This window comes from Heterocephalus glaber, unplaced genomic scaffold, assembly GCF_053883595.1.
Source record: "Heterocephalus glaber isolate CG9 unplaced genomic scaffold, H.glaber_assembly_v1.0 deba00001760, whole genome shotgun sequence".
Lineage (NCBI taxonomy): Eukaryota > Metazoa > Chordata > Mammalia > Rodentia > Bathyergidae > Heterocephalus > Heterocephalus glaber.
In genome coordinates this window covers 5,321,956-5,335,853 of record NW_028258457.1, presented here as the reverse complement: position 1 = coordinate 5,335,853, position 13,898 = coordinate 5,321,956, and the positions used below count along the sequence as shown (strand labels likewise).

The 13,898-nt window shown below is 53.8% G+C and overlaps 1 protein-coding gene and 1 long non-coding RNA gene across 7 annotated transcripts in view; one reads left to right on the top strand and one right to left on the bottom strand.

Annotated features, from left to right (window-relative positions):
* The window catches only part of Gng7 (G protein subunit gamma 7), a 110,454-nt gene that overhangs the window by 54,033 nt on the left and 42,523 nt on the right, over positions 1 to 13,898 (bottom strand). The window contains exon 3 of one of the 5 annotated variants that reach the window (XM_087201550.1): positions 611 to 701. The exons of the other annotated variants lie outside the window; for them this stretch is intronic. The gene's annotated coding sequence lies outside the window, so the exon portion shown is untranslated. The remainder of the gene's footprint in view (positions 1 to 610; positions 702 to 13,898) is intronic. 5 annotated transcript variants of the gene reach the window in all.
* Positions 12 to 1,343, top strand: LOC110345919 (uncharacterized). Of its 2 annotated transcripts, none has more exons than XR_002389560.2 (3): positions 12 to 184; positions 790 to 1,006; positions 1,188 to 1,343. It is a non-coding gene; the product is annotated as an uncharacterized LOC110345919 (long non-coding RNA). The 2 variants fall into 2 exon arrangements; XR_015447533.1 differs by having other exon boundaries at positions 12 to 293.

Genomic DNA, 13,898 nt, shown 5'->3' with positions numbered 1-13,898 from the left:
CCGGAGGCGGAGCTGGGGGGGTGGCTCCTGTCGCCCGCCCTTTTTCTTCGCTCAGATTTGCCTTTTATAGCCTGGTTGATATTTAACCCCTAGAAGATGTAGGAGCCATTATCAGCAATGCTGGGCCGAGCACGGGACAGCAGACTGGTCGGAGGTCCCCGCCCCGGAAAGTGCAAGAGACATGGTTGGCAACCTGCCCAGCACTTCCTGCGTGAGGGAGGGCAGCTTTACTTTTCTTTTTGCAGCACTGGAGACTGAGCCCAGGGTCTTCACACTGAGCTTCACGAGATAAGGTCTTGCTACATTGCCCATGTTTCCTTGGGCATGGTAGTGCATGCCTGTAATCCCAGCACTTGGGAGGCTGAGGCAGGAGGATCACTGAGTTTGAGGCCAGCCTGGGGTACATAGTTAATTCAAGACCAGCCTGAACTACATAGTGGGACCCTGTCTCCAAAAAGTAAAATAAATAAAGAAATAGTGTAGAGCTGGGGATTTAGCTGAGTGGCACCATGCCTGCCTCGAAAGTGCAAGGTCTTGAGTTTGATCCCCAGTACAATAAATAAATAAATAAATAAATAAATAAATAAATAAATAAATAAAATAGCCCAACCTGGCCTGGAATTTGAGATCCTCCTGCCTCAGCTTCCCAGATTGCTGGGCTCACAGATGTGCGCTGTCGCACCCAGGTTCAGTTTTTATTTCTAAAGAGAGAGAGAGGATAAACATTTTTGCTGTCCTTGAAGAAAACTATAGCCTTTCAAACCAAGCTCTTCCTTTTGGCTCCACCAGTTGCAGGGAGCCAGGTAGCAGGCACAGACATCCAGGGCTCTGTGGGCCAGAAATGCCAGGCAGAGATGCCCGAGGAATGCCACCTTTCCAGGCTGGGAAGTGCAAGCTCAGGGCCGTGCATCAGGAGGCCAGCCTGGGAGACCAGCCAAGACCCAGTGGCTGAACCAAGCAAACCCAGCCCTCCAACTACCTGGGCCACGGAAGCCAGGATGGCCAGGTGGGTAGGAGGAGTTCCACTCCTTCACATTCTGCACTCTCAGATTTCTCATGGGAGTTGGGGGCGGCGGGGATTTTAGAGTTGTTTTTTCTCAGTTAGATTCATTGTACAGATGGGGAACTGAGCATGAATGAGGGGGTGTCCCTGTTTGACGTGTCTCCTATGTGCATGCTTTTCCCAGGCAGACAACAGAGTACAGAACACAATCCTCTGCCGATCGTGGTGTCCATCTGTCATCCCAGTACTTAGGAGGCTGAGCCAGGACGACCACAGGAGTTTGAGGTCAGCCTGGGCTACACAGTAAGCCCCTGCCTCAAAAATAAATAAATAAATAAAATTAGGACTTAGTGGGCTCAAGAATGCAACTGAATCCTGGGATGGATGATTTGGTTGGATATTTATTTAGATGAATGATTCTTTCAGTTGCTCGCGTCCACATCCTTTTAGTGGTCTGCATGAGCTTGCTGTGGCGGTTGAAACGAATCATATGAATTTGGTGGCTTGAAACAGCAAAGATTTATTTCTTACAGTTCCAAAGCCAGAAGTCCAAAGGCCAGGCCTGGGCTGGGGCACGCCCTCCAGAGGCCCAGGGAGGATCCTCCCGCCTCTCCCAGCTTCTGGGCCCTGGGGGCCCTGGGTGTCCCTGGCTTGTGGCCCCATCGCTCCAGCCTCTGCTCCAGTGTTAGAAGCCTTTTTCCTCTCTGTATGTATGAGTCAGATCTGTCTCTCTTTCTCACCTCCCTCCCTCCCCCCCTTCCTTTCTACAGTACTGGAGCTGGAAACCAGGACCTCACACATGATAGGCAAGCACTCTTTCATTGAGCTATATTCCCAGCCTTTTCTATTTTGAGACACAGCCTAAGTTCCCCAGGCTGGCCTCAAACTTAGGATCCTCCTGCCTCAGCCTCCTACAGTGCTTAAATGATAGGTGCACATCGCTGCATCCGCAACACTATGCATTTTAAGGAAGGGACTTGAGCGTCCTGGGATTTGGGTACTGGTGGGAACGGGGTCCTGGAACCAACTTCCCATTGATATCAAGGGACAACTGGACTTAATGCCACTGAGTTAGGCTCTAAAACAATTACAGAGGCCTGGAGATTTAGCTCAGTGGCACCATGCCTACCTCGAAATTGCAAGGTCATAAGAAAAACAATTACAGTCAGGTGTGGTGGCACATGCCTGTAATCCCAGCACTCGGGAGGCTGAGGCAGGAGAATCTCCATGAGTTTGAAGCCAGCCTGGGGAGTTTAAGGCCAGGCTGCACTACAAAGTCTATTTTGTCTACAAAGTTTATTTTGTCTCAATAAACCAAAAAAAAAAAAATTTTTTTTTTACTGTTGCAAAGATTTATTAGTATACAAGTTAGTTTTGATAAACTAATGGTTACTTGTCACAGTAAATTATCAAGCTTTTCATTGCAAAAGTATTTTCCCACACGTTAGTTAGAGTCTGGAAGGAATATGCCTTTCTCAAATTGTCATTTAGGGTTTTTTTCCCACCCTTCAAAACACAGAAATAGGTTTCTGAATATCAACTAGCCATTTATGAAAGCCCTAAGATACAGATATTCATAAACATTACACGAGTTACAATGAAGGTACCTGGACAAACACAACCAACATTTATGAAAAAAGATGTTGGTTTAGAGGTGATAAGGAGTAAAGGAGTTTCAATCAACATATTCATGTCCTTCTGAAAGGAAAATGAGGAAAAACCTTATTGCCGTTCTGCCAAACACCATCTAACTCAAAATACTGCAAAGGAACATGAATCCAGTGTAGCTATCACAGGACTGAAACTACAAACAACCAACCCAATCAATGAGATAAGCTGAAACGTAATACCAAACTTCTGTAATATACCAACACTATTTTGGAAGTGTCATCAGGACAAGTAGAAATTTAATTATGTAGTGGCCTGAGCTACAGTCTGAGCTTAGTAGTAGTAGAGACCCTCAGACATCCTGGGAGGTGAGGAAGTCGCGCTCTGCTACTCCTCAGAGGAAATCTGGCAGGCCCTGGTGGTATCGACTTACCTCCCAGTGGGTCTAGGAGTTCCACACATCAAGTAATTCAGTAATTAATAGGAGTATTTAACCAAAAGAGACCAAGGGTGGACTCCGTAGGAACATATACTGGATAGATGACTGTTCTAGAAAGTTACTTGATAAATGTAAACCATAAAATCAAATGTACTCTTAAAGGTACACCTATTTTATGTTGCATAAAAAACTGCAGACTACAAACTGCACACATACCATAACATACAATGATTTTTTTAATAGAAGGAGAAATAAAGCCACTTGGGCTGTGTATGGGAATCCTTTCCATCCGAGGCCCAGCCCGGTGCCTGGACCCTCCCCTCCCCTCTCTCACTTAAGTGGCAGAGGTGCCACCAACCGAAACAGGAAGAGGTTCAAGAACTCAGCACGGAGCAGAGGAAGCCCTGAGCACAGAGGGGCTTTTTAGGGAGACAGCTCCGGCCACAGCAGGTCTTGCTGTGCTGCAACACGGACACAGGAGACCAGCTCCTCCCTGGCAGGTGACCAGGGCCACATGGTGCAGCCTGCATGCAGCCTAGGAGCTCAGGGCTCGCTCTGGTGACAGGATCAGGTGACATTTGAGAGAAAGGTTAGGCAGGGGGCGGGGAGAAGAAAAGGCCAGGCAGGGCCTGCTGGGCGCCACCCCTGTGACCCAGAGAGGACCATGTGACTTCCAACACCTAAAAGTCAGAAGGATGTGCAGGTGGGGAGGTGAGAGGGCTGTGAGGGGGGAGCCCCAAAGGCCATGGAGAGATGTGACTCAGCGATGTTCTGCCCACACAGGCCCTGCCTCCCTGCACAGGACAGAAACCCAAGTGTGGGCCCGGTATGGCTGGCAGAACAAAGTGACAGAGGTGGCTGTGCAGGCCGGAGCTGCAGCAGCTGCAGGTGGCGCACGTCCAGCTGCCCCGGTGATGCAAATCTGGAATCTGGAGACAGTGGGCTCACATGTCCCTGTGAGCGAGGGTCCTGTCTGCCCACAGTGCCCGCCTCATGGGACCAGGAGCTCCGGCTTCCACCTGACACCCAGGGCAGTGCCCGGTGCCTCTCGGTCTCTGCGCTGAGCAAGGGTCCTGGGGGCAGGATGGAGACGCCAGACACAGTGCAGCCGGGGCCCTGGCTTCCCTCTGCTCCTCAGGTCTCCTTGCTGCTCTGAGCCCTCCTTACACCAGACCCCTGCACGCTGGTGACACAGCCACGACTGAGGAGCCCCAAAGCTGGGCTCCTCTAGACACACTTCAACAAAACTGAGCTGAAGTTTGCATAACATAAAATTTACTTTTTTTTTTTAGTACTGGTTATTGAACCCAAGGCCTTCACAATGAACTCCATCCCCACCCCTTTATGGTTGTTTTTTTTTTGGTACCGGGGATTAAACTCAGGTCCCTGCACTTGCAAGGCAGGCAGTGGAACCACTGAGCTAAATCCCCAGCCCCTATGTTTTCTTTATTTTGAGACAGGGTCTTGCTTGCTAAGTCACTAAGTTTCCCAGGGTGGGCTCAGACTTGTGATCCTCCTGCCTCAGCCTCCCAGAGTGCTGGGATGACAGGTCTGTGCCACCATGTGTAGCAAAATTTACCATTTTAAAGTGAACATTCACAACACTGTACAACCTCTGTTTCATTCCAGAACACTGGATCACCCCAAAAGAAGCCCCATCCACCTCCCTAGCAGTCACCCATCCCCTCCCCAGTTCCAGCACTCGTGTGTCCACTTCCTGTCTCTTGCAGCGCTGCAATGGGACACAGGACACCAGCTCCTCCCTGGCAGGTGACCAAGGCCAGAGCAGGACCAGGGTCACTTCACAGGGCAGGTGACCAGGACAGGAGTTGCCTGTCCTGGGTGTTTCCTGTCCGTGGACCCCACCCTGTGTCCTCTGTGTCCGGCGTCTCTCGCTGAGCACGGCATCCTTGCGGTGGTATCAGGCCTCACTCCTTTCTGTGGCTGGGATTCAGGGCATTATTTCATGCCACACCCGTGTGGCTGTGCTCATGCCTCTCGGCCACTGGAGGGCTGGGGTCTTCTCGAGTCGTGGCTGTCTCGGACACATCTGGATATTATTTCTTTTCTTTTCTTTTTTTTTTTTTTGGTTCTGGATATTATTTCTTTGGGGGCGGTTTCAATCCCCTCCCCCACCCTCCTCAGCCCACCTTGGCCTAGACCACACCCCGTGCGCCTGCGTGCTGGCTTCTGTGACATCCTTCCTGAGACCTGTCCCGTGCACGTCTGTCTGTGTCCTTCTGTTCTCCCCGCCCCTCCCCCCAGGCACTCTCTCCACTCTCTGCCGGGGCACAGGGAGAAAAAGGCCTCCCTCCGGGGACCTCAGACTGAGCCAAAACGGGAGGCAAGGAGCCCCCCGGCCTCTCCCCAGGTTAGCAGAGCCCCCACCATGCCGTTCCCACAAGCTTCGAGGAAGCATATAGCACTTTCTCAGAACAGTATCTGTTTTGCAGATGGTACTGGGCACTTCCCTCTGCCCCATCTGGCCCCAGGCCACCGAGGAGCCAGCAGCATGGCTGTGTCCTCGGCCGCCCCGACTGGCTCCTCCTTCCTGGGGCTGGGCAGGATCAGGGCTCCCAGAAAGCAAGGCAGAGGGAGCACAGAGCAGCCTTCCCAGCAGGGGCCCTGCCTGGCTCCAGGCCAGCTCTGCTGTGTAGATCTGTGATTTGTGTGCCCAAATTTATATGTGAAAGTCCTGACCCCCAGAACCTCAGAATATGACCGAAATCAGGCTATTGCAGATGGCATGAGTTAAAGCTGATATCCCACCGGGCCACGATGGTGCATGGCGGTCACCCCGGCTACTGGGGGGGGGAGGCTGAGGCAGGAGGGTTAAAATTTGGACAACCTTGGACAACGCAGTAAAAAAATTTAAAGGGCGGGGGATGGAGCTCAGTGCAAAGGCCCCGAGTTCAACCTCCGGTGCTGATGGGAGAAAAACCCATCTATAAAAGTTGCCAAAGGCTAGCAAGGGACGGGGCCCTGGGTGCGTTTCTCCGGGCAGGGTTTGGGTGCAGCCCAGCTGGGTGCGGACAGCTGCCTCCAGCGAGCGCTCTGAACCCAAGCCTCTCCGTTCCCATCGGACAGCACAGGACCGAAACTCAAACCTGGCCCCACGTGCAGGGCCCGGCAGCCGGCATGGGGTGGGAAGAGGCTACGGACCGCACGCTCTCTATCCGCCTTCTGAGCAGCCAGGGTCCCCAGGGTGCAGGGCCAGAGTCTTCCCCACCCCGACCCTCACCCAAGCGCCTGGCGAGACAGGCTCGGAAACGAGAGGTGGGCGGCGATGACTGGGCGCGGATCGCGAGCGTCTGCGCGCGGGCTGACTTCAGGAGACAGGAATTCCGCCTGGCCAGCGTCTAGACCGCCGGTGCCCGGCGCGCTGCGAGGACCGCGCCGACGGGTGGGCTGTGCTGCCCCCTGGCGGCCACGCGCTGCAGCGGCGGAGTGCGCACGGTGGGCCCGGGGCCGGGGCATAGCTGGAATGGGTGCAGCTGAGGAGGGAGGGCCCAGCCAGACCTGCCTCTGGGTGAGCGAGGCGGTGAGGGAAGAGGACCTTGGGTTGCGGGCCAGCCTGGGGAACTTAGCGACTTAGTGAAACCCTGTTTCAAAATTTAAAACAAAAATTATTTTTTAAAAAGGGGCTGGGGTGTAGCTCAGTGCAAAGGCCCTGGGTTCCAAACCAAACAAAGAAAACCCTGCATCAATTTAATAATTTAGTAGTACAATGCAAAAAAATTTAACTTTAAAAAAAAATAATTGAATCAATCTCTCCCTTGCGTGCTGAGCACACCAGGTCTGGATCATTCTCACAGGGTCGCCCCAGGTCCCAGGCCCAGCAGGGTGTGGAGTAGCATCCCCGGCCTCCACCCACTCCATACCAGGAGCTCCCAGCCAGGACACCCTCACGTGTCCCCAGACATGGCCCAGGATCTCCTGCAAGGCAGGATCACTCTGGCCGAGACCTCCTGGGTTAGGGGATCCCACAGACCCCAGAAGACTCTGTAGCCCGTAATCGCCTACCACGAATCCTAGGGTCCAAATGTAGCTTAGACACCCCACGTCCCCATTTGAGGAATGAATCAAGCCCATGCTGGTCCCTCCATAGGAGATCCTATGTTTTGTTTTTATTTTGGAGCATTAGGGATTGAACCTAGGGCATGTGCATTGAGCTCCACCCCAACCCTGTTTATTTTTTTTAGTTTGAGACAGGGACTCATTAAGTGGCTAAATTGCCCAGGCTGGGCTGGAACTTTCGATCCTCTTGCCTCAGCCTCCCAGAGTGTTTGGATGGCAGGTGTGTGTGGTTAGTACTCCGATGGGGGAGGGGACCCTCTGAAATAGGGGTCAGCAGCAGCCGGGCTGTAGAGTTCCTGTTTGTACCAATAAAGTTTTACTGGCACATGGCCACGCCCCATCATAACCACATCCTCCTCAGCTATTTTTACTCTGCTGACCCAGTAGTGGCAATAGGCAGTTTCTGAAATATGGTTTGTTTTTTTTGGTACCGGGGATCAAACTTGGGACCTTGAGATTTCGGGGCAGGTGGCAGAACCACTGAGCTAAATCCCTGGAAAACAGGCAGTTTCTGGCCCTTGAAGTGAGCACTAGGGACCACCTGGGCCTTTAGGGACAAAGTTTGCCGATCCCTGGTGGGGACAATGCCCAGGGAGGGGAGGTCACTAGCTAGGGATGGAGACACAAACATTCTCATGCCATCCTTGTGACCCTGTAAAATAGCCCATTTCACTTGGAAATCACAGAGCTCAGAGGTGAGCTGCTGGTGGAGGATGTCACAGAAGGGACATCAGAGCTGCCACCCCAAAGTGACAAGTACTGATCCTGTGCAGTGGAGAGAAGAGGACTCGCACAGGAACAGGCAGGCACCATCCTGCATCCTGGAGAGAAGCCTTTTGGACAGTGTGCAGCCAAGAGGTCGGAGACGCCCCCAGGCCCTGTGGCACTGGGATGCATCTGTTTTGGGGTCCCTGCTGCCCCTGGGAACAGCATGATAGATGGGGCTGGAAGTCCCTTCCCTGCATGTGGGGCAGGGCTGAGTGGTCTGTGATGTAGAGGGCCCAGGAGGGGCCAGCCCTGAGCCCCAGCAGAAGGGCCTGGTGGAAGGGGCAACAGAGCTTTGGGAAGATGCATCCCTGCCCTGCTCAAGCGTGGGGGAGCCTGGCCCTGAGACACAGCCTGAACCGTCCTGGGCACCGCAGGGTGTGAGCAGCGTCCCTGGCCTCCACCTGCTCCCTGCCAGGAGCTTATGGTGTGACAGCCACTTGTGACCCCAGACATGTGTCCCCTAAGGTCAGAACTGCCCCAGTTGACAACTGCTGCCCTAGACAAGAAATGGGGTAATTCGGGGAGCCCAAGAGGCAGAGCCTAGGCCTGGTCCTCAGGCTTTGAGTCCCGGTGCTCCATCCATCCCTCAAGGCCAGATGCAGTGACACACTCCTGTCATCCCAGTGGTCTGAGAGGCTGAGGCAGGAGGATTGCAAGTTCCAGCTCAGCCTGGGGAACTTAGCAACTTTTTTTTTTTGTACTGGGGATCGAACTTGGGTCCTTGTGCTTGTGAGGCAGGCGGCGAAACCACTGAGCTACATCCCTGGCCCTCAAAATAAAATTTGTTTTCTTTGGTACTGGGGATCGAACTTGGGTCCTTGAGCTTGTGAGGCAGGCGGCGAAACCACTGAGCTACATCCCCAGCCCTCAAAATAAAATTTGTAAAAAGGACCGGGGATGGAGCTCAATGCAAAGGCCCTGGTTTCAATCTCCAGTGATGGGGGTCAAGGGGTTGTTGTGCCCTTTGAAGAAGGTCCCAAAGGAGAGTTCAAGGTCGACCCAGCCTCAGGGGCTTCTCAGGGGCTTCTCAGGGTCATGGCTGAACTCCTGCAGAGAACAGGCTTCCAGGGTGGAACCTGGCTCTGCTCTGGGGTCCTCCCCAGAACCTGACACCTGCACACCTGGGCAGGGTGCTCTGGTCCCTTATCCGGGGCCACACAGTGGCCTCCTCCTGGGGACACTGCCCGCCTGCTCCCCTCCTGCACACTCCAGTCACTTACTGAGGACCGAATGCACCCCACCTCCCCTGCACAGGGCTCAGTGGCATCCCCCAAATTCACATTCACCCAGAACCTCAGGGAGGATTACTACAGCCTGAACTATGTCCCTTAACTTCCCGTATGGAGGCCCTTGAAGACAGAGACCTCATCTGCAGACAGGGAGTGCCCTGCACACAGGGGTCCTGAAGATGGGGTCAGCCCAGAGCAGGGTGTCCCTGAAGCCAGGCATGGTGGGGCACACCCATCATCCCAGCTACTCCGGAGGCTGAGGCAGGAAGATTCCAAGTTCCAGCCCAGCCTGGGCAACTGAGCAAGACCTTGTCTCAAAATAAACCCTATAAGGGTCTGGGGGATGTGGCTCAGTCCAAAGGCCTTGCTGGTTTCATACTCAGAACTGAGAGAGGGGATGGGCAGAGAAGCAGTGACCCGGTGATGGGGCCACAACCCCAGGGACCCCCAGAACCCCTGATGGAGAGGCAGGAAGACGCCTCCTCAGCCTCGGAGGGAGCTCAGCCCGGTGCAGGTCTGGCTCTCGGACTTCCAGGCTCCAGAACTGAGACAGAATAAATGTCCCTGACTTTAGGCCCTTCAGTGTGTGGCCCTGTGTCACAGCAGCAACCAGGTGCTCACGGACCCCTCTGCTCCCCTGCCACACCCCGATGCTCCTGAGGACCGAGCTCGGCCCCCACCCCCAGAAGCCCCCTCCTCCCCTCGGCCCAGCCTGGTCCCTTGAGCAGACAAGCCGCCCTGGCCTTCAGTGGCCACCACACGCTAGCTTCCTTGTTGTTTGTTTTGTAGCACTGGGGATGGGACCCAGGGCCTTCACACTGAGCTGCATCCCCAGCGACAAGGTCTCACTAAGTTGCCCAGGCGGGGTTGGAATTTGTGATCCTCCTGCCTCAGCCTCCCTGAGTGCTAGGATTACAGGTGTGTGCCACCATACTCAACTTGCACATTTTTATCATGGCAGATTATTATCATCAACATGAGCCAGGGCCAAGGATTTAGCTTAGTGTTTCCGCTGCCTACCTCGAAAGTGCAGGGCCCCGAGTTGGATCCCCGGTAAGAAAAAACAACGAGCCACAGGCCGGGCAGGGTGCCAGGGTCGGTGTGGGGCTCACACCTGCTGTCCAGTCTCCCCACAGCCCTGAGAGCAGCTCTGTGCAGAGAGCACAGTGCACCCTGTGAAAATCACCAGCTGCAGGGGCCTGGGGATGCGGAGCGCTAGATCTCAGGAGAGACCCAGTGACACAGGGCTCCCACAGCCAGAGGTGGGAACAGCTCCAGTGTCACAAATGAACAGACGGATGCACAGCAAGGTCCAGTCACACACTAGAATATTATGCATCCAGGACAGGAGCGATGCCGTGACACTCATACAGTGTGAAGGGACCCAGAGGATGCTGTGCTCAGTGAGAGACACCAGACACAGGGAACACAGTGTGGGCTCCACGGACAGGAAACGCCCAGGACAGGCGACTCCAGGGACAGGAAGTGGAGTCAGGGGTGCTGGGGCTGAGGAGGGGACAGGAGTCAGTGTTTCATGGGGACAGAGGCTCAGACTGGGGAGATGGAGCGTTCTGGAGGTGGATGGTGGTGACAGCTGCACAGCCAAGGGAATGTGCTTAACGCTGCTGAGCTGGGTGCTTAAATGGTTAAAATGGCAAATTTTAGCTGGATATGGTGGCACACGCCTGTCATCCCTTGCTCTGGGAGGATCTTAGGTTCGAGTCCAGCCTGGGTAACTTAGGGAGACCCTGTCTCAAAATAAAAAATAAAAAGAGCTGGGACTGCAGCTCAGTGCAAAGGGCCTGGGTTCCAACCCCAGTACTTTACCCCAATTTGAGGTGGAGACAACGGGCTCGGCTCCCTTCACAGCCTCTACTACTGCTTTGTCTGGTTTTGCCTGAGAGGACTCAGAGCAGCCTCAGCTCCTCCAGCAGCTGTGTCACCAGCTGCCTGCAATGTGCCCGACTGGAACCTCCCCGAGAGAGTCAGGAAAACTTCTGCCCCAGAAGAGATGCACAGAAAGTGCGTCATCCTTCCTGCTGGGTGCACAGCTGGGAGCCCGGGGACAGGGGCTTCTGCTGGGTGCCTGTGGATCCACGGTTCCCGCCAGTCCCGGCCTCCTAATCTGCAGATAAGAAGTCTGGATTCAAGACAGCTCACGGTAGTCTCGGGTGAGCCTGGAACCCTGGATGGCTCCCGATTGCCTGTGGGTCAAATATGGTCGATCTTGCATGACTTTCTTGCTGTCTCCTTCATCCTGCACCTGGTCCAGCCTCTGCTCCTGTGTCCTCTGATAACACTTCCTCCGGGAAGCCCTTGATGAAGCCTCTGGAGTGGGCACCAGGTCAGGGCTGCCTGCATTGGTCCGGTCATCTGGGGCCTCCCCCAGGGTGATCCTGCCCCCAGGTGACCGTGGGCTATCATCTGGGGACATCTGTGGCTGTCACAACTCAGGGAGCTCCTGGATGGAGTGGCGGAGACTGGAGATGCTGCTCAGCACCCTGCAGTGCCCAGAATGCCCCACAGAGCCCCTGGTGCCCTGCAGCGTGGCCAGGCAGGATTCAGGTGAACAGCTTCCAGGCACCCGAGAGCCAGTCCCTGCTGACACTGCCCTCCCGACCTGTCTCCTGCTATCTCCGGCTTCAAGGACAGTCACAGCTGGCAGCTGGCCAGACCTGCTCTGCTTCTCTCCTGGCGGCTCAGGGCACCCGGGTGCACGGTCCCAGCTGGCCTCCCGTTACAAGCACAGCTGTGAATCAGCCGAGACGTTCATTAGTCAGGGCGAGAGGACAGAGCATCACGTTCCAGGAGGTGCTGAGCTCAGACCTTGCCAGCAGCTGACTCAGCTGTCGTCTGTCATCTCCTCAGGCACCTTGACTGTGCTGCTGAAGTTCTGGTCACTGTCCTTGCTGTGTCACCAGTCAGGTGAGGATTTGTCTTCTAGCGTGCTCTCCTTCCCCCCGCCTTCCATTCCTCACCCCATCCTGCCTTTTATTTACTTAGTTTTGCAGTACTGGGGATTGAAACCAGGACTGTCACACTGAGCCAAGCCTCCGGTGTCTTTCTTAAATTTTATTTTGAGACATGGCCTTGCCAAGTCGCCCAGGCTGACCTCAAACTCAAGATCCTCCTTCCTCGGCCTCCTGAGTAGCTGGGATGACAGGTGTGCAGCACCACACTTGGTTCATTCTTTCTTTCACTCACTCTCTAAATATCTTGGAGGGGTTGGACCAGATCCCTGACTTTACAGAGCCTGTGGTCTGGCCTGGGTGACAGTCACAGCTCTGGGCAACTGACTTAGCCGATTTCTGCTCTTTTGTCATCTTTGGAATGGAGCTAAGGCAGAAGGTGTGTCTGTCAGCTGGGCTGTGTAACAAATCACCACCAGATGAGGGCTGGGGGTTTAGCTCAGTGGTTCCGCCACCTGCCTCGAAAGTGCGAGGTCCCGAGTTCGATCCCTGGTACCAAAAAAACAAAAACAAATCACCACAGATGAGCAGGTAACGCAGTGCCCACGAGGCTCGGCTCAGCTGCGTTCTCTTCTCAGTCTCCGAAGCCTGACCCTCGCCATGGGCTGCACTGAGGTCTGCTCTCGAAGTCAGGGTCCTCCTCCCAGCCTCGCTGGGCTGCTGCTATGACCATATGGGAAAAGGACCCCGTCTTCGAGCTGGCTGTCGGGTGGGGCTCAGTGCTCAACTGGAGGTCACTCTGGGTCTCTGCCCGACAGCCCTCACAGGCTGTTTACAAACTGGCTGCTTTTTTTTGTTTGTTTTTGTGGCACTGGGGGTTGAACCCAGGGCCTTCCCACTGACCTCCATCTCCAGCTCTTTTTATTTTTATTTTTTATTTTGAGACAGTTACTTGCTAAGTTACTAAGTTGTCCAGGCAGGACTCAAACTTGTGATCCTCCTGCCTCAGCCTCCCAGAGTGCTGGGATGACAGGGATGCGCCATCACACCAGGCAGCTATTTGCTTTTTTCGAGGCTGACAGGAAAGTTCTGGGCCTGCTCAGACCACCTCACTCTCTTCCTGCCCATCCCTGCCCTGTGGTGGAAACACATGACAAAATCTCCCAGCGCACCCACTCTTGTGTGTAGCACAAAGCATGTTCACGTCACTGTGCGAAGGTCTCAGAATGCATCGTCTTGCAGCCTGAAAGCTGGGGCCCGTGGGAAAATGACTCCTGCCCCCTGCCCCCTGCTCGGGTGCTGCCACCCCACTTCCAGACATGACGGCGTTGGATGTGCTTCCAGTCTCTCCCATGGACTCATGCAGTGGGCGCATTAGCTCACAGCCACCCGAACAACGCTCTTTTTTTTTTTTTTTAAATCTTTTATTGGTACATTTTAGGTATACAATACACTTACATTTATCATTGGGTGCTTGTACCTGTACATGATGTATCTTAGTTATTTTTCCCCCATTACCTATGCGCCCTTCACCCCCTCCACCCTTCCCTATTTACATAGACTTTGTTTCCATTTTTTCCATTTCTCATAATTTTTCCTTTCCCTTCTTCCCTTTCCCCATCTCCTCCCGCCACCCCTACACCTTTGGACCTTTTCCTATTTCAAATTATCAATTATTCGTTTTAAACATTTTAATCTTTATTTACACTTTCAGTTTCTCACACTAGAGAAACTATTTGGTATTTACTCGTGTGTCCTATTTATTTCACTTAAGAGTATGGCCTCAATATGCATCCATTTAGCTATAAATGTCTCTAGTTTCTCATTCTTTATGGCTGAGTAGTACTCCATTTCATAAAAAAACA